Source organism: Rhinolophus hipposideros (assembly GCF_964194185.1).
Source record: "Rhinolophus hipposideros genome assembly, chromosome: 3".
Lineage (NCBI taxonomy): Eukaryota > Metazoa > Chordata > Mammalia > Chiroptera > Rhinolophidae > Rhinolophus > Rhinolophus hipposideros.
Genome location: NC_138049.1, coordinates 78430079 through 78452091, shown reverse-complemented (window position 1 = coordinate 78452091; position 22013 = coordinate 78430079).

Here is a 22013-nt window from a genome sequence, read left to right as displayed (position 1 = left end):
CTAGAGTAATGGAGCTAGCGCAGGGACCAAGACAGACATGACTTCTATTTATAATCTTCTATGAGAGACCTATATTAAACGCATAGGCTTAATATCTATTTTTTTTCCAATTTTGAAGGTTTTATTTTACCAGGTGAACTCATGAGCCAGTACACTGTTGCTATGGGGATTTCTATGACTTTAGCAATGAAAGAAAAGGCAACAGAAATTGTGCCATACAAGTCATAAAATATAAAATTGAATTTCAAAATAAGGAACCTTGCCAAACACCTATAACCACAGTTATGTGACACTTAAAATAAATAACTACCAATGAAACTCATCATTTTACTTCCTTTTGAGACCAGCATTTATATTGGAGTTGTCCTCGTGATGGTTGTGGCAAACATCTGATGACTTTATACCCTGAGCTACCATCGCCTAGTCAATACTGAAGCTGCCTCAGTGCCAGCCCTTCAGAGATTAGGGAGCTAGCCACTTACCAACCCTTCGTACTGAGGCACAGCAAATGCTAAGCCTAGCATTTGAAATGATGAGATAATATAGTTGAAAAGATAAACTCCTAAAAGATAAGTAAGGGATTTTCCATGATGTTTATCAACAAAGAGGGAGAAAGAGGCAGAGAGGGAAAGAGACAAAAGGAGAATGAGCAATATTAAGTAGTGCTACAAAAATATAACTACGTAGGAATCTAAAGAAACCACTGAAAATCAAAATGAAAGGAAAATAAAGTCCGTTGTTTGTTTGTTTTGCATTTCTCATGTGTAAAATTCCAAATGTGAAAGTTAATATTATTAGTTTACCAAAAATGTGGTAAAATAATACATATTGCTGTTACTCTATTCCGTGGACAAGTACCCATGTAGTTGAATTGAGTTACTCAATTGTTATGTTTTTCATCTTAAGCTCTGAAAATATGTGTCTTTCTTGAGCTTCAGGTTTACCATTGTTTGACTCATCACCATGTTCCAACTTCAAGTTCCTTTTAATTTAGTTAAAATGAAAACAGGGAGAAAATTTATGTAACTCCATGAAATTACTGACTCAATACTTGGTATTTTGTCCTAGGTAACCAAGACTAAAAAGGGAAATAATCCAGACAGACAGAATGACTCAAGAGAGTGTCTTTCACTTTTATGTCAGCAGTCAAAATCTAGTACAAGGCTATAGTGCCTAAATCTGTTTCCATCTGAGTATTTCTGGAAGCATATAAGAAAATGAAGAAAGGGAATTTCTCGTGGGTTGATAATTCTTGTTGACTAGCAAATCCCCATGACGGTCACTGAAAGTTTGTAATACTAAAGATACAAATGGATGACTGTTGAGTCTCCAGAATGGCCTTCCCCAGGGTCTCTTCCTGTTGGATGCTAACGACTCTATTTCTACATTTTTAAAACACCTAACATATGAGTTGTATTTAATATTATTTGATATAATTGAAAATTATTTTGTACTTTTTAAAAAATAAAATATGTTAGAATCTCCTTCAGATATAGTTCAAATGATGACATTCGAGAAAAAGTCCAAAGAATGATAATTGTTTTTAGATTGTCCATAGTCTATAAAACTTAAGTAATAAGGGAGTAAGGTGCTTAGCTTCTTTTGTTTTGAAGTCAGTTCATGTGTGCATTCTGTACACCTGAGATATCTTTATAAATAAGACATCTCACATTGTATAAGATTGAATGTATGATTAAGAGCTGTTCTCTTCCATATTATATTAATAAGTAAAAGATAAATTCACCAAACCAGTTTTTGTTTTTTTTAAGAGCATGAGAAAAGTGGAGGAAAAGAGTTTTCTTAGTCATACATCTGCTATGTCTCCCAGTCATAGCTGGGTGGCCTTATGTAGTAGGTGTCCTGTGGGACGCAGTGGCACAATCTCCCTGGTCCCCTGAACCAGGTGCTCCAGGAGTGTCCCTTGTGTGGATTGTGTGTGCTGTCCTTTTATAATTGAGCCTTGATTGCTATTGGCATATCAGGGGTAGGACTGACCTTCCGGATGACTGTCTATGGGGTTTGGCCATGTCCACAGCTATCGGGTTGCTCTGCAGGGGGCTTACTACATGAAACAAGATTTGCCCCAGTGGGCTCTCGTGCCTTTGGTGACAACCTTTTGTGTGTGACTTTTGTGGGGCTAATTGGGTGATGCTCTGCTGTGGTCTGAATCTAACCTACAAGTATGTTGGTTCTGGGGCCTTTTGTGAGGGGCTTTGATATAGGCCCAGGTCATCTACCAACTGTGACTGGTTGGAGACTACTTAGTGGGAGCTATAAAGTAATCTGTGGTTATTTGCTAAACTTGGAGGTGCATGGGAGAGGCCTCACTGTGAACTGAGTTCAGCTGCATCAGTACCAGGACTGAGGTAACTCTGCAAAAAGTCAGGACACCTGGAGGGCTGCTGCTACGTGCCAGCTCCCTTAAGTTTCAGCCACAGATAAAACCTCGTGTGGTATGCAAGTTGGGTGAGGCAGGGTCTCAGGGAGTCACCAGAGTAGGAAGAATTGTGGTTACCATGTTACTATAAATTCTGGTTTAGTGCCAGTGCTGAGCTTGAAGCAACTCAGCAAAAGTCTCAGAGCATGCCAAGGCCAGTCGCTGCCCAGAAAGGGCCTGCCAGACTCTGATAGTTTTCCAGGAAAGACTATGGGAGGGGCTGGCTGTTCATGAGAAAGTGCCTGTTGTAGTGCATGGGTTGGGTGGGGTGGGTCCCAGCTGAGTCAGCCAGGAAGAGAAGTGGAGCTCACCTGGCCAATCAGATTCGGCCTATGGGGGCAGGGCTCAGCACAGGCCAGATGGCACTCACCTGCCAGCTGCACAGAAGGAGTACACCTTGCCAGGAAAATGCTGACTGTCCTCCAGTCCTCTCCCAAAGCCACACATCTCAGTCTGTCCCCCCGTATGTCTCCAACACCCCTGAGTCACCATCCTGCAGGCAGAGCCCAAGGTGAGTGCCTGTGAGCAAGAGAGAGTCTGTGTGCAGGTCGTTTAAGAGGACGTCTGGGTTTCTCGCAGCTTTCCATCCCACCCAAACTGTTGGAATATCCCTGTTTTTCACAGCCAGACATTGTGGGGGCTTCTCTTTCTGGCATCAGTACTCCATGCTGGGGAGCCTGGTGTTTGGCTGTGGGGTTCCTGGCTTCTCCAAGGGGAACCTCTATGGCCCAGGTATCTTTTCTGATTCTCAACTGCCACACACAGGTTTGGGGCCTGTTCTGTGTCTCTCCACCCCTGCTACCAGGCTCAACGTGTGTCTTCTTTATATTTTCAGTTATAGGACTTCTGTTTGGTTAAACTTCAGATGGTTCTCCAAGTTGATTGTTCTCTGATTTAATTGTAATTTCAATGGGTTCATGGAAGGAAATAGGCACTGTGTTTATCTACTCCACCATCTTGCTAAGAAGTTTATTGTGGATCTCCCTAAGGATTTTTAACTGTCACATGTGCATGTAGGGTCAGTCCCTTCTGCATCGTTAGCCTTCCTACCAGTCTCATCATAGTTTCTTCTGTCTCCTTAGTTATAAGACTTCTGTTGAACTAGACGTCAGGTGATTCTCAGTGATGGTTGTTCTGTAGCTTAGTTCTTCTGTAGCTTAATTTGGAAGTGGTCATCAGAGGAAGCAAGCACAGCATTTATCTATTCTGCCATTTTGATCAGAATTTCCTCCAAAACAAGATTTCTTAACTACTTGGATTATGATGGTAAAAAAGTTGTTAGTCCCAATGATGAATAGAATTTTGATCCCAAGGGATATGTGATATATATATATATATATATATATATATATATATATATATATATATATATATATATATATATATATATTGTGGGGAGCCATGATTTAATTTTCTTCACCAATTTATATCCTTTGGGTACATGCAGTTTAACATTCACTGGCTTATGTTATCTTACAGAGAGTAAATTTTTAACTTCAAAGAAACTACAGAGTCACTACAAAACTCCCCAAAGAGACTACCATTTGTCCTGATAGCCACCAGTTATCTGTGTCTGGGAAACCGGCCACTCCCGCCTCATTCCTTAGTAACTTGCAAACATTCAAGGTTAGTGCCTTAGAAGCTGAAACAAGTTAACTATATATTAGCCAGCTCACAAGGTTTCTGAGAAACAAGAAATCATGGCTCCCCACAATATATATATATATATATATATATATATATATATATATATATATATATATATATATATATATATATATATCTTCCTGAGAAAGCTTCACATTTTTCATTTCCCTTAGCTATTTCATAACACTACTGATTCTATTAGACAAAAAAATAAAATACGTGGTGTGTGTGTGTGTTTTTCTTTGCCTCCGCCCAAATTCACCCTCTTCTTTCTCACAGTTATAGTTCATAGTTCATTAGCAGCATCATATTGGTGGGATCAGATATACTTCTACAGGCAAGTTCATCTCCCTAGCATCCTATACAGATAATCTGGGGCTTTTCTTTCCACTTTATCACTACCATTTAGATAAGTAAAATCTAAATGCACATCCTTGCTCCTAGACTTTTATCTTGATTACTAAACCTTATAGAAATAGACAAATTCTCAACACAGTTAGTATTTCATCTGGTCTATTGCCCAGCTCATTTCCCCTTTGACTGTTGTGTGTAGCTTGGAGCTTTCATTTTATATGCTTCAGTCCAATGAGTCTCCATTATATGTTAACTGCAAGATGACTCCAAGTGCTTTCTCTTTCTCTTTGATCATGCACAACTGTGTACTCTCAAAGTGCATTTGACAAATCAAACCTGCTTAAAAAAAAAAACAAAACATTTTTGCCTCAGGATAGAAATCAATTCTTCCCAAAGATCCAAGTCCCATTAAATACAACTGTGGTGGGCAACAAGACTGTTTTTCATCTTGTTTCTGGGGCTTTAAACAAAAACACCAAGAGACATAGAATTATAAAGCAGGAATACGTTTTATAGATTATTTACCATTCATTTTTGCAAATGAAAAAGCAAGGCCCAGAGCAGTCACTTGATTTTCTAAAAGACATAAAACTAGCTGATACAAGAAGTTGAATGTCTTTCCTCAGGAACCCAGTGTATAGTTGTGTTTTGTTGTTGTTGTTGTTGTTGTTTGTTTGTTTATTTTTTCTTTTTTCTGTTGTTTTTGAATATACTACAACTCACATCAATCTGTGCCAACTTAGTAGGTGTTTAATTTAATTAATTGTTGCTCATATTGTCACATACTATTAATTAATGAGTTCTCAGAGCCACTGAGCAATTTCTCTTCTAAATGAAAGTTGATTGTGCAGAAGTCTTAGTCTAAAAATTATTTTCTTAGGTTATATTTTGAAATGAAGTTATAAAGTCTAAAAATAATAACATCTTAAGACTTTTAACATATGTTAACAATTTTCTTTATAATATAGTATCAATGTACTCTTGAATAATAATTTTATTAGAAAAACTTACCATACCCTGGTCAACATTGAGTACAATTTTTGTTTTAATCTTTGATAATTTTATGAAGAAACAATGAACTGTTCCTTTAATAAACTAATATAATGTACTAATAATATAAATAAATTTTGTAAGACTATGTTTAGCAATATGGTAGTATTTAGCCACATATGATTATGTAAATTTAAATTAATCAAAGTTCAGAATTCAATTCTGTATAGTATCAGTGGCACCTCAATAACCACATTGCCACTGACTTCTATATCAGACAAGGCTGATAGAGAACTTTTCCATCATTGTAGAACATTCCACATTACTACTGAATAATGGCAATCAGAGGTATTATTAACCCCAGTTTACAGAGGAAGAAACTAGAGCTGAGTTACGTACCCATCTTCATACACATAGTAAGTGGAGAAGTCAGATTTTAAATAGTAGCATTTGATTTCATATAGTGTTTTTTTAAACACTATTTACCATTAAATAATTGATTTTTTACTACTACTGAGGATAAACATAGACCTTTTTTCAGCCATATATATTTTCTGTATTTTACATTGTTTATTCACATATACTAAATATCTACTGAGTAAATATATACCCTTTTATAATGTCTATCATTAATTAAATAATCTTTATATTTTGTTTTTAGGCTAATTTAATATCCTAAAACAAATATAGTGTCATAATCAAATACAGTATAATATAAAATTGAATAAAATTATGTTACCATTGTTCCCACTGTTTCTCTTCCATTATCCACTAAGAAGGATTTTGTATTGATCCATTCATTTCTTCTTTTCACTAAGTTTTGCCAAACCAGTTTTTGATTTTTCTAGGAAAAAAAAAAAAAGAGAGACATAATATGGGAGACAATAATGAAAGGAAGATATCAGAAGTGTTTGCTCAAAATTCACTATAAAACGTATATAGAACAGCAGAAGAGTGGAAGCATTTAAGATATTTAATGAGGGATAAAACTGGAAGGATTTAGAAGAATTGCTGTAGCATATGTTTATCTTTTCATTGTCCTTTAGAAAACATATGTGATAAATTTAGTTATTTTGAATGTAGGTTTTGCATACTGAATGTTGCTTGACAACAATTTGAAGCTAATTCCTGTGCAAAACATGTCTTTTTAATTGATAAATTTGGTGATATCTTTTGACAGTGAATTTGTTTAACTGCTATACTGCCACATATATCACACACTTAAATGAAAGAATAAAGTACTATGTTAATTACTTTATTTCTTTAGTTTTAATACTTTTAGTAAAAAGTACAATTTTTTTTATTCCCAAGAAATCCATATATCTTAGGATTTAGGACACAGTCATTGTGTTTTCTCTTTTAAGAAAACTCCAAATATTGTTGGTTATTAATAATTGTGGAATAAAAGTTAGAATATATATATACATATTCAAAATCTCTGGATAGTCACTCTGTCTAATTTACATACACACTACATGCATATATTATACACATATATGCATATATATTTGTGTGTATGTAATATAATAAACATTAGCATATATATACACATATATGTATGTATATATACATATATACATATATATACATATATACATATATATATATACACACACATATATATATAGTAACCATTAGGAGTTGGTCAAAAGAATGGCAGAATAGGACTCTGATTAAGAATTATTTGATTCTCTCTCTTTCTCTTTCCTCTTATTCTCTCTCTCTCTCTCTCTCTCTCTCTCTCTCTCTCTCTCTCTGTCTCCATACACACACACACACACACACACACACACACACACACACACACTGTGTCTGCAAATGTATGTAAAGGTGCTGTCCTTCTAACTTAAATTGGGCATTTCACATGATAAGAGTGATAGCAAACACAAATGAGTTTCTTAATGAAGACTCGATTTTAATAATAGAAAATTCCTGCTTTTAAAATACAAATCCCCAGTGAGTACTTTCACAAGATATGTTATATTCTTTTGATTCCTTTCCCATATTTTAATTGATGGTGTTTGGAGCTATACAATACCCTTGGACAGAAAAATATCTGGGGAATAACTTCCAAATATCATCATCTGTATTAAAATGACACTTATCACCTTGTTTTTAAACATCAAAAGGTTCTTCGGGTCTTGCTTCTTTTAATTACTACTTTTTCACAAATGGAAATGGAGTTTGTCTTCTTTATTATCCTATACAATTCCATTCTTTTCCTGACATGCCTGTTTTCCAGCACAGAATTTGTATTTAAATGCATTAGAACAGAATTTATAGGAATTTGAAAAGTTAGAAGAAACTCAATGCAAATTTGCAGTAAATGTTGATAATTTAGTTATCAAGCAAAGCCATGTTGTATATTTGTATTCTCATACCAGTAAAAACCTATAGTTTGTTGGAACAGACAACACACAAAATGTTTATTATCCTACTTTTTAGGTGATGATATATTAAAAATCTCTTTTTAACTTGCACAGTTGATGCATAGTTAGGGCAGGTATGCTTCCACATTGAAATCCTCCAGAGATTAACAATAACAACTGCCTCGAGGTGATCTCGGTTCCATTTCACCACTTCACCATCTGGGTAGACATATGAGGATCAGTTCAGCAGATTTTGGAAGTGATTATTATGGAGGTTATTCTTTTTAGCAGATGATTTTTTGTTTCACTTCTCCCACATAAATGTAAAACAGAAAATATGTTCTAAGTGGAGACAAATATGGAACATGCTTATTTCAACGTTACCCTCAAGCAGATAAATCTACTACAAACTGAGCTTGACAATGTCCAGTCATAGCATGAAGGGGAAATTGTACAAGAATCCAATAGATTTTCAAAATTAGACTAGCATTTATTTTAAAACATTTTTAAGTTATGTTTTTTTATTAACATTTTCTTTGTGTATAGAAGGCATTTTATGTAAGGTGCAGATGCCTCTAGCCTTTAAAATTTTAATACAGAATATGAAATTTATTGTTACACAGTCTACATACTTCTTTGCAGACAATTAATAACTGTACAATCATTACAGACTTCCAATGAATATAAGTAGAATTTTCAAAGTAGAAGAATATGGTAATAGCCTTGTCCTTATTCTTTTATATGGATTTTATCAAATAAGTCATCATATTTCTCAAGTTTGACAGGCCATAGAAGAAATAATATGATATTTAAAAAATATAGCAACCTATAAAGTTCAAATCATATTACATATTTACAAAAGTTTCTTTTATTGGATCGTTTCCTCTAAGCAGTGGTTCTTAAATGTGATCATTTTGCTCTCCATGGAACATTAGGCAATGTATGGAGAAATATTTAGTTGTCACAACTAAGAAGTTGGCTACTACTGGTATCTGTGTGTAATGGCCAGGGACACATGCTGCCAAACATCTTGCATTGCACAGAAGAGCCTCATCCCCAAAACAAAGATTTATGTAGCTTAAAATGTCAAAGTGCCAAGGTTGAGAACGCTGCTCCTATGTAAAGATCTACATAATACCAAAATTGGACAAATAAATGCAATCGACTTTACATAGATATTTAAGAAACTCAAAATCTTAGGGTGAGCAATCTGCTATGACTGATTTACACACACATATACACACTTTATATGCATACATTATACACATATATGCAAACATATTTGTGTGTGTATATATATTTGTGTGTATGTATAACTATATGTATGTATGTGCATGTATATACATATAGATTTGTGTGTGTATACACACACACACACACACACACACATACACACAAACATTGTCAAACACATATTTGCCAAATAATGTTCAAATACCTTTAACTCTGAATAATGCTTTGGAACAATTGCTCTTTTCATCAATTACAAAACTACTATCCAGCCCAGACTCTTTATGCATCAAGTGATCAAAGCCATAATTTAGAGTTGACATTGTCTTTCTCCACCTCATTATTATGTCACTGTACAGGGACAGGGCTTTTCTAGTGTGAGGCTCATATTTAGAAAACCATTTTTTGTATGCCTATCAGATCTCTAGTTTGTTGCTCCTCAGCCTCTACAAAATATCCATCTTCTAAATTAGATGTTTTTCATTTTGAAGATGAAATGTTATTGTCAATCATTTCTAAAATATAATTGTTGCTCTTGATAACTCAATATATGTTCAACCTGATTATCTAAACTGTGACTAAGAAATTGAGCTGTTACATTCTAAGGAGTGATGAGAATTATCCCTATCTTTCTCTGCACTACAACTCCCACCCCTACGTGGCAAAAAAGCAAAACTCCATAGCTCAACTCCTGCATCTATAAGGATGTAAATATTATATTCTGAACAAGTAAAACAAAATTTCTTAATTTATTTTCAGTTTCTATCTTGAAAATCCTTTCAAAATCATCACTGAGTTCCTGAACAAAAGAGCTTCTGTCCTCTTGGAGTTTGGGGCCTGGCATTTTGGCATGTGGAAGCTTTCTGGTTTCCTAGAAGCTCTCTCAACCTCCTCCTTTGGGTGTGTATGGAGGCTTCATTACATAAGCAAGTTTGATTAATTCAGTGGCCCTTGGTAATTGACTCAACCTTTGTCCCCTATCCCCTTCCAGGAAATCAAGGGATGGGACTCAAAATTGCAGTACCATTCATGGTTGGTTCCCCTGGCAACCAGCCCTCATTCTTAGGTGCTTCCAAAAGTCACCTTCATTAATATGACCCAGTTGTGATGGAAGGGGCTAGTTATAACTAACAGGACACCTATTTTACCTTTATGGCTCTGAAGTATTTACAGGAACTGAGGACAAGAGACCAAATATCATTTAACAAAAAAAAAAGAAAAAAAAAAGAAAAAGATGTTCTCATTACTCTTATTGCTCAGGAAATTCCAAGGGTTTTAAGTGCTGTGAGCCTGAAACTATGGATGAAGACCAAATATGTACAAAAAATATATTTTGGTCATTCTTAATGACCCAATACATACATACATATATGTGTGTATATACACATACTCCTAATCATTAAGCCCTTAGGACATCAATCTTTGATCAGCATCAATCTTAAAAAGAAAGCCTCGGGTCTGTTGACCACAAAAACAGAGTTTTGGTCAAACTAAAGATAAAATGTTGAGCACAGTTGTGTCTCAGCTCCAGACCCTTGAAGAGGAAATCACCCTACAGACCACATTTCTTGGAGACCAAAAAGCATGACACTATGACACAATCTTGATTCCTTAACACAGTGATCAACTGCCTCTTACCCTAACCTCAAACGATTAGTATCACCCATGAACCCAACTCTCTTAGCTACCATGATTCATGAATGATCTTTTCCCAAAATAATTTATCCTCTAGAGCAGGGGTGTCCAAACTGCGTCCCGTGGGCCAACTGCGGCCCACAATCCATTTTTTATTGTCCCACAGCAAATTCCAAAAATATATTTAGTTTACTTAAATAAACCAGGTGAGGCAATACGTACTTCACCTCAAGTGAGTGACTCGGCTGTTTGTGTATTTTACCACATATGGCCCTTGGTGAAAAACGTTGAAAAAAGTTTGAACATTCCTGTTCTGCCCAGGCAGCCAGGCTTTTGAACTCCAGCTCACCAGTGTCTCTTGGCTTGACACACCATTTTCTTAAATAAGCCATTACTTTCTTTGCAGCAGAACTTTGCTCCTATCTCATTTGGCTTTGGTGTGCACAGGCAAAATGGACCCCTTTATTTTGGTGACAAAAGGAAAAAGAAAGATATATGTATACATATTGGAAAAATGAAACAAATATATTCTTATTGGTAGTAAGATTAATCCTGAAAAGAATCAAACCAAATTTATTCTATTGTTTAAAAAGGAAAATTGATTAGAAGAGAATTTGTTAAAATAGTTAAATGTAAGACAAACATATTTTCAAAAATCCACTTGTTTTTCAAAAATAGTTAACAACAGAACTGCAAAAGATTATATCATATAAAACATGATAGTACCTAAGAAATAGTTAAGATGAATTTAATAAAAAAAGTGAAGAATTTGAATGATGACCATAAAATATTATTGAATAATATAAAGTTAGGTCTGAACAAATTAAAAAACATAACATATTCTTGGATTGTAACACTCTCCAAATTAATATATAAATTTAATAAAAATTTAATGACTTTTTCAGAGTGAGTAAGATAAAATTATACTAAAGTTCATATGGACACATAAATGAATGACAATAGCCAATAAAATTTGGCATAATATAATTTGGCAAAATGTAGTTTTCGACTTCAATCTTCATTTATATATTTTCTCATTCTAAGACAGTGTTTCATTCATTTAATTAAAGAGACTTTATAATATGTTTATTATCTGTTTGGCAAATCCTCCTTCCCACTTTATATGTTTGCATGTGTGCATGTTATTGTTCCAACAAACTTATAGATACAGGCAACAGAATGATGGTTACTTGAGTTGTTGAGGGGCATGAATTAGTGAAAGAGAGTCAAATTTACAGTGAGAGAAGAAAACTAGACAATTGGTGGTGAGCACACAATAGAATATACAACATCAAATTCTAATATTATAAACTAGTTATAATTTACACCTGAAAATTATATAATGTTGTTAACCAATGTTACCTCAATAAATTTTAAAAATGTAGTATTTAGCAACAAAGTCAGTTAATTCTAAAAAATGATATTGGTAGACTAACTAGTCATGTAGAAAAATAAGCCCAGAACCCCACCTTCACTATATATATAGGTAAATTTTATGTAGATTAAAGGTTTAAATATAATTGTTGATCTTGATAACACGTAGGTGTTCAATCTGATTGATAATCTGGTAAAAAGTAAATTTTTAAAAATTAGAATATAATTTGAGACCACATGTATAATCATAAAAATCAGATGCATCAGTTTTAGTAAAGAGGAATCAAAGGCACTATTATAGAGAAGAAAGGAATAGCTGACTCTATAAAAATAAAACTGCTTGGCAAAATATATCAGAAAGGCAAAAAAATAAAACATGTTAGACAAAAACTATGATAAAATTGCAAAGTCCATAATAAATACAGAATTTCTAGAAAATTCTATAATTAAAATATATATTTTTTTAAATGAGAAAAGAATAGGAAATTACAAGTTAAAGAAGGAAAGTGCTAACAATCAATGAAACTATGCTTGGTCATCTTCAAAGTTAGAAAAATGCAATTAAGTTAATCGTGAAATACCGCTTCTCACCCATCACATTGTGAAAAATTAGATTGGTGATTCTTATTCTTATTAAGGATGTGGTAAAAGAAGTAACCCGTATGTTGTTCCTGACGTAAACTTATTTATTTTTTTTCTTTTCACCATTTTGGAAAGCCATAAGGTATTATCTTTTAAAATTAAAACATATAAATGTTTCATTCAACATTTCCATGTTTGAGAATATATACCACAGAATAAGGTATTAATATGCAAGTATTATAGTAAAACTTTATTAGTTTTGAAAGCATGTAAATAATTACTAATTAGAGAAAATTAAGATATGTCTATGCCTAGGAATATAGGTAGCAGCACTGAAAAAATGAGTTAAGTCTGTGCCATTTTACTTAAAAAGCTATCCCAATGCTTTTTTAAATGGTAAAACTAATCATTTTAGCAATATTTACATAACACTGTTTATTTTAAAAAAACACACAAGTCTATGCATATGTTTTTCATGTATTTATTTGTATGCATAATGAACAAAGAAAATGTTATTTCATACTTTTCTACCAGGCCAATAAAGTCACTTACTTAAGAGAGTACAGATAAGCAAAAAGTAACAAATAAATAATAATAAAAAGAGCAAGACTTTAAAACCAATTGGAATGTCTTTAAGATTTAAAACATCGAAACATAACATGGTACAATTTCTTTAACATAGTAAGTGTGGGAATTTCATTGATGTCAGATGTATGAAAGTGCTAGCCAGTACACTGACAGTATTTTTCTCTAGGTGATGAAGTTTTATTTAATACATAGTTTCTTCCATAAAACTTTCTCTGCTGTTAGATTTTTCAAAATCGTTATATGTGTATATGTATGATATATATACGTATATATACATTTTATATATGTATATATACGTGTATATATATTTATATATATACACGTATATATACATATATTAAATGTATATATACATATATACATATTTATATATGTATATATAAACATATGTAATATTTAAACTAAGGCTACCATGACATTTATTTTGCCACATGTAGTTGTTTCACGTTGAAATAGCCTCAACATAAACATAAAAAAAAAAAAATACCTTAAAAACCCAACTGGGACATCCTCAAATAAACTAGCCCATTTCATTAGGACACACACATACACACACACACACACACACACACACACACACACACACACATATATATATACATATATATATATATGTGTATATATATATATATGTGTGTGTATATATATACACACACACACACACACACACACACACACATATATATATAAAACGCGTTTTAATATATCCACTAATACAAATATGAAGAAAAACAAAATTTAAAAAAATAGGCCTAATCAGACTTTCCAGCATTAAAATTGTGGCGGTAGGTAGAACAGGTGATTAAAAAGATTTCCAGACATGTAGGAAACCAGTGTTTTCTCAAAATCACGTGTAAATGTTGAAGAGAAAGTAAAAACAAAAGAGCAAACAAACAATAAATAAAAAAAAACCATAAAACAAAAGCCAGCTGTTTTTAGATAAAAAGGAAAGTAGGAAAACAATGATTCTTAAGATTTAGTGCGCATCAGAATCACTTGGAGAGCTCTTGTGTAAAAATACAGATCACTGGGCCTCATTCCCAGAGTTTCAGATTCAAGATGTCTGGGATGGGGGCCTAGGCACATCTCTTAAAATGACTTTCAATCCTGGCTGCACATTGCAGTCATCTGAGAAGATTTTTAAGAATACTAATGCCTGGCCACTATACAAAAGAATTCTCCATTGGCAACCCAGATTTGTGATTTTTTTTTCATTCTTCTCATGTTATTTTAATGAGCATTCATATTGAAGTGCTAGTATAGTGAAGAAATCCTCAGGTAGAATGGTACTGGTCATTCAATTAAGAAATGTATGAAGGTATTTGTGGGGGGAAAAGAGGAACTAAGGTGACATTGAATGTTTATTAATTTCAACATCACCTGAGACACCTACTATTTTAATCTTATGTGTCTGATTTGTTCTTTAGCCCAACTAAATTCTAATAGAACTCTCTGCATGAGGGAAATATTCTGTATTTGTGTTGTCCAACGCAATAGTCACAGGTGGTCTTGAACACTTGAAATGTCACTAGTGCAAGTGAGGAACTGAATTTATTTTTATTTTATCATATTTTAATTAATTTAAATAGCTACATGTAATTAGTAACTATATATTGGACAGGGCAGCTCTAGAATTTCAGCAAATAATTTAGCCACAATCTGTTTTCCATGGGAAATAATTAAAAACAACACAGAAGCAGAGTTGCCCTAATGTATTGCTGTTTAGACAGACAAAATACAGATGGGTTTGACTGCAAACATCCAGAACATAGGCCGGATATGTCTTTCTGACCAGAATTGTTTGGTTATTTTACATGCCCGCACAGTGCAATTGTTTCTCCTTTGTTTTTCGTAGATTGGCTTTTTTTTTTCTTAACTAATTCTGAAGGAGTATTCTTCTTACTCCAGCATGTTTCTTAAGACATTGAGATGAGGCTTTTCTAATTCAGTTCCTTTCTCTAACAAGTTTGAAATTGTGTACCTTCCCGCTTAACTGACTGAGATAATGTTCCCAAATCTTATTTTCTCACAGTGAATTTGAAGTACACATTTCTTAACTCCATATTATTTTTATACCACTGAAGAAAACAAACAAACAAAAAAAACCTCCTAGGACCCCCCCTCCCTAAATTTGAAAAAGGCATTTTTCATGACTTAGAACATTGCTTAATTCCCTGTAATTTGGGTTTCTGGATCCAATTTCTGTGTGTGTGTGTGTGTGTGTGTGTGCGCGCGCGCGCGCTTGCGTCTGTCTGTCTGTCGATGTTTCCCCACACCAACAAGTAATTAATTATCAGATACCAGCAGGGTGTCAGAGAAGTCAGTTCAGTTCTGACACTATCTGCCTCAAGATAAAATCAGATGCCACAGGGTAAAGGTTTAGTCCTACAAGACTGCTACCCCTTCCAGATGCCAGTCGTAAGCACAGGTTGTTACCTGTAACTTCAGACCAAGTAGCTATAAATCAGAGGTTCCCAAGACCCCCTCTTCCTTGGGTTTGATTCATTTTCTTGAGCTTCTCACAGAACTCAGAGAAACATTTTACTTGATAAGCCAACGGTTTATTATAAAAATAATTCAGGAACAGCCAGATGTAAGAGAGACATAGGGCAAGGTATGGCACAGATCATGCATGCCACCACCACGTGCTTCAATCTCCAGGCTTCTTCACGTGCTCACCAACCTTCAAACTCTGGCCTCTTAGATTTTTATGGAGGTTTCATTGCAGTTATGATCAATTAAATCATTGGCCATTGGTGATTAATTCAACCTTTAGGCCCTTACCCTCACCCTGACATTGGGGGATGTGGAAGGAAGTGAAATCTTCAAAGTTTTAATCACATGCTTCATTCCCCTGGCAATCAGTCCCCATCCTTTGGTGATTTTCATAAGTCAGTCATTAACATAACACAAGACAACTTTATCACTCTCAACACTTAAAAAATTCCAAGGGTTTTGGGAGTGTGAGACAAGACCTATGGACAAGGACCAAAAATATATGAGAAACATATTCTGGTCATGTGATTTTCTTATAAATCACGGTATCACATCCTGAAATAGTGATACTTAGGTCTGTACAACTACTTGGGTCTCTACAATAAACCGTTGACTTATTAAGTAAAATGTTTCTCTGAGTTCTGTGAGAAGCTCAAGAAAATGAATTCTTGTGTATATATACACATAAATGGTATCTCTAAAATTATAGAATGTAATTAGTACTACAATTTCTGAATAATATTCAAATGTCTCAAAACTTAAAAATTACAAGAAGAAATAATAGTACAATGTTCTATTCCCACTGCTATATCCTATACAACTACTTCTCACAGATATGAGGTTTATTTGTATCATTCTTGAGTTTTAAATATATGTTTAATATTTAAATACGAATACAATGGACCCTTGAACAACTTGGGTTTGAACTGCACAGGTCCACTTATACGTGGATTTTTTTTTTTTAATAAATACTGTAAATGTATTTTTTCTTCTTAAAATTTTCTTAAATATATTTTATTTTCTCTAGCTTACTTTATTGTAAGAATACTGTATGTAATATATGTAACATAAAAATTATGTGTTAATCGACTGTTTATGTTACTGGTGAGGCTTCTGGTCAGCAGTAGGCTATTAGTAGTTGAGTTTGGGGGGAGTCAAAAGTTATGTGCGGATTTCATCTTGAGGGGGGTCAGCCCTCCTAACCCCTGAGTTGTTCAAGGGTCAACTTCATATACTCACAAAAAATTTTATATGTGAAGTGCACTTTACACTTAGTATAAATTGAAAGTCTTTCAAATTAGCAATGGAATTTTAACTGGAATTGGATTGAATATTTAGATAAATTTGGGAAAAACTGATATCTTAACACTATTAAATCTTCTAATATTGAAATAGTATTTTCCTCTATCTCTTAAGGTCTATTTTAATTTCTCTTAGCTATCTTCTGTAGTTTTCAGGGTAGAGTTTTTCCACAGTTTTTGTTCAGTGTTTTCCCAAGTAATGTATTGTTTGAAATTATTATATGCTGACTTTATTTTTTATTATCGTGGTAAAAAACACACTATGAAATCTACCTGATGATTGAAATTTTAAGTATTTAGTACAGTATTATTAACTGTACCGGGGGTGCCAAAAAATGTATACAAGTGGACACTTTGGTCAACGTTGCTCAAGCAGTAGTTTGACGTAACCAGAAGTGTCTGGACGCTGATGGTAACCACTTTGAGCACCTCTTGTAATTGCAGAAGTCAAATATGACTTGTATTCATCTTTCATTATTGGTGTATATTAAGTATTGCAATTTTAATATTTTTTCTTTCTTAAAATGTATATGCATTGTTTGCACCCTCTGTATATGCATTATTGTTCAGCAGATCTTGAAATATAAACTCACCACTATTAGGTATGACATGTTAATCCAGACTTTTCTAGCAATGGTGAAAAATGTGTTAATGATTTGGACTGAGAAAAATATCGGTCGATCTTTCCATACAGCAATTATTGATTCACTGGCTCTCAAAATTCACCTTTAAGTATCTGGTATATGATAATGTACTGAACTCTTAAGCATTTCTCCTTTACAGTGAGCACAATTTTAGCTTTACCTGCATAGTGTACTGAAAAGATATATACCGTGTTTCTCCGAAAATAAAACCTAGCTGGACCATCAGCTTTCATGTATCTTTTGAAGCAAAAATTAATACAAGACCCTGTCTTATACTATGTTAAGACGGGTCTTTAATATATATCATATCATATCATATCATATCATAGCATATCATATCATACCGGGTCTTATATTAATTTTTGCTCCAAAAGATGCATTAGAGGTGATTGTCTGACTAGGTATTTTTTGGGGGGAAACGGTAGTATAACAGAGGGTGTTTCTCCCTATGGTGTGTTGTGTGTTCTGTTTTGCTTTTTTTTACTCCAGCTACGCTTGTCAGAGGTGCAGGTATGTAGAGACATCTAGTGGTCACCTGCCCCCACTGCATGCCTAAAGTCAACCAACAACCATAGGCTGCTCAAACTTGGTTTCCATGATCACCTTCCCAAAGCCCTCCTAAAGCCTACACTGACAACTCCAGTCTTTGCATGTACAACAAAGTCCCAGTTCATTCTCCTGCAAGCCCTGGCTTCTTGTACCCTAGAGGGTTATTTCCTACTTAACGGGCTATGCTAGACCAACTCTAGCTCATGCAACCTTCAAATATCTCTGCTCTACTGCAGCTGCAGGCACACCTTCTCCAGTAAGGTGCAAAGCCCAGCCTTGGGAAGAGAAAGCTTTCCTTTTTAAATTTGTTCTCACTCAGGTCTGCTCCCTCAGCTCTAGTGTGGCTTTTCAAGTTATTTTTTATATAGTAATAGTTAATCTCCTCTCATAACTTAATTATTATTTACACCCCTTTTAAATTACTGTGTAGTCTGTCTCCTGATTTATATATCATTTTTTTTCTTAAAAGAATATGCTTACCAGTTTCAAAGAGGATAAAAACGTATTTCTTTTCACCCAATGGACTGAGATTCTAAACCAGATTAAAATGAGAAATTAGACCACATCCCCCACCCTCCTGACACCATTTTCGATGAAGGAGAGTTTGTATGATAAAAAGAATATTGTTTCTTTACTCCACCACTAAATTTTATGTTTTAATTTAAAGTTCCAGAAGAGTGGGGCAGGGAATGAGACTAGATACGTGTTAAAATGTCACAGTACATTCTGTAAATTGTAATATATGCAAGTAAATTACAGTAAAGTAAATAGAAAACTAAAACAACATATAGTACACAAAGACATATGTCCCAAGGATAGATAAAGCCAAACAAAAAACAAAGAAGGAAGGATTAGTTTGCTCAACCAGAGGTACAGAAACTTCGGATTAGATGTATGAGTCTTTGGAAAGATATGTCATAGATGAGCTAAGCTACATAGAATTCTGTGGTATAAGAGGTCTTCAACTAATACATTTTATGTGGCTTACTTCATGTTTTCATCTACTCATTTGGTTTTAGCTTTGATCTCCAGAGATACAAAGAAGCATAGACCCTCTGCTCTGTCTATAGGACCCTGCTCTTCAGATGTACATTCTATCCTCACCATCTTCCCACCTATCAATTTAGACATCTGGACTGCCTACTTTGATAGATGATAGGTTAATTTTTTAGAATCACAGATTTCACCCTGTGTATATACTTTATCTGAGTCCCTAACTTACATTTACTGGTTTTAAATAAAATTACCTTCTCTGTCATAATTTTATGCTCTCCAGACTTGTGAATATATACTACATATGTTTTCACCAACACTGTAAAAATTCATTATCACGAATAGTATTTCATGTGCACTGTAAAGTTGGAAGAGATATTATTAGAAGTTCTAAACAGAAAATACAAGAGTGGCAGATGAGTGTACAAGTCCTCCAAAACTTAGTATTTCACTTCATCTCATTTCTATTACATTGGTAAATTTAATTTTAACATACCAAACCCCTTCTATCTATTAAACAGGGGGTAGGGAGGAAGTGCCACGTATGCAACAGAGAGTACTCTAGATCAAAAGTCGACAAACTGTGGCCATGAGCCAAATATGGCCTATTGCCTATTTGTAGAAACAGTTTGGACTACAGTCATGAATATGTATACACATTCTCATGTTGTCTATTTGCTTACAAATTGTCGTCACTGAATTTTAGAGCTGAGGAGGATCATAAACACAATCTAGGTTTATGTCATCATTTTATAGATGAAAAAAACTGAGACTTAAGGGATTTATATGACCTGTCTTGAATCATACATGTAGCTGATTAAAGAACAAGAGTCAGAAACTATCTGTAGCTCTTTTCATTTTGTTATTATATCTGCTCCCTTTCTTTTCTAGCACACTTAGAAATATCCAAGGGTGTCATTAGCTTGGACCACTCATCTGGTTTTATAGTGACATATGTCACTCCAACCAAAGTAGAGAAAATCTGCCTCTTCCCCTGTTATTGTTACCAGGGAAGCCATGCATTCTAGGTAGTACACTAGGAGCCTCCAATATCTTGGGTCCCTGAATATCTCCATATAATGGAACCCCACCTGGCTGGTTTGGGGTAAATGATATGAATTTGAAATAAATAATTTGTATTAAGCCACTAAGATTTGGGGAGATTTCCCACATCAAATCTTGCTTGTCATGACCAAACCATTGCCTTTCAAAGACTATGAAATCTAGACTGGTAAATGTTATTAAATATGAAATCATTTCTAAAATTTTAAATTAAAATAGCAAGCTATGAAACATATTACTCTATATAAGTTCGGCTCTCTTTAAGACCATTATATATATTTTAATATAGATCATAGTATTGTGGTTTTATAGTATGTATCTTCTGATAGCATGTGTTTTCAGGTTGGAAACAATTTACATACGATATATTAAAAGTGCCTGATAAATAAAACACTATCTAAAGCTGTAAATAAAAGGACTGTATAATTTACATCAGCTTCTTTATATGCAACATATCATTTAAATAGCTAAGTCTATTGAAGCAATTATGCAATATAATGCTTGTGAATCGTTAACACATTCTACAACAAAATCACATATTATGAAGCCTTACATTTAAACCTATTTTGAACTACATATATTTCCTTGTTTTGTCTTGTATTTTTCACTTTTATGTTATTCTGGTTTACCAGTTTGGATTTTATCAATTTAAAGTATAAACTATGAATGATATTAATGCATTGACTAGATCTAAAATTTTATGATGCACACATTTTTACCATTTTTAAAATAAATTGATGTCTTTACTCTAAAGAGATATTTTTAGGTGAAAGCTCATCAACTTTCATACGAACATTTCTATTAAAACTTTTCTATTAGCTTTACATTTACCAATCAACAGTTATGAAGACTGGCATACAAATAAACACATACTTGATTTACATGAATACTGAGATAACTGTTAGTTTTAGCAAATACCAGCTTCATCTTGATTTTGTTTCTGTCATTATCTCATTTTACTTTTAAAATTAAATGTCTATGTTATTAATTTGTATTTCTTTTTGTTTGTTTATTTCATTTAGTTAAATTAATTGTCTTATGTTCCTTATCATTGTATTCATTTACTTATATCTATGCCTTATTTTATTTGTATTTAATGTACTAATATTTTGTCTTGAATTTCAATAGGATTTGTAATGATTTTAATGATTGTATTGAATTATCTTACATTTATTATTTTATTTCCAAGACATTGGGAAATACATATTAATATTAGATAAATATGAATATGTATTAACAGACAAAGTACTATCAGGAGCCCTTATTCATTCTCCTTTAATCTGATATTTACCTATAACTAAAATTTAAATTTTGCTTGCAATAAACCCAGTTTACACAAACTTTTGCTTGCAAAAGACCCAATTTCCCTGGCGTTATGGTTACTAACACTTCCCTTTGATGCTAAATGTTGTAATTTGGACAATAAATTTATGGTCACCCTATCAATAATCATTATAATATTTTTCTTCACAGCACTACCTATAGTAAAATAAATAAGGTTATTTTCTAGGGGTGACATCCTATCTTTAAAAATAATTTAAGAAGAAATAGGAATTAGCAAATTTCAGTTATTTTAATTAAAACATAAGTCTTGGCAAGGAGTTGTTGGTAAGAGGCACGTACCCCTTCCTTACCTTTAACCATTGGACCTAGTGTTGTGAGTGGCCAAAATGGATAAGGATGGTAACATACACCTATATGGTCACTGTTTATTTCCATGGTCAATGGAATAATGACTTCCTTACTTGCACATCTCCTACCT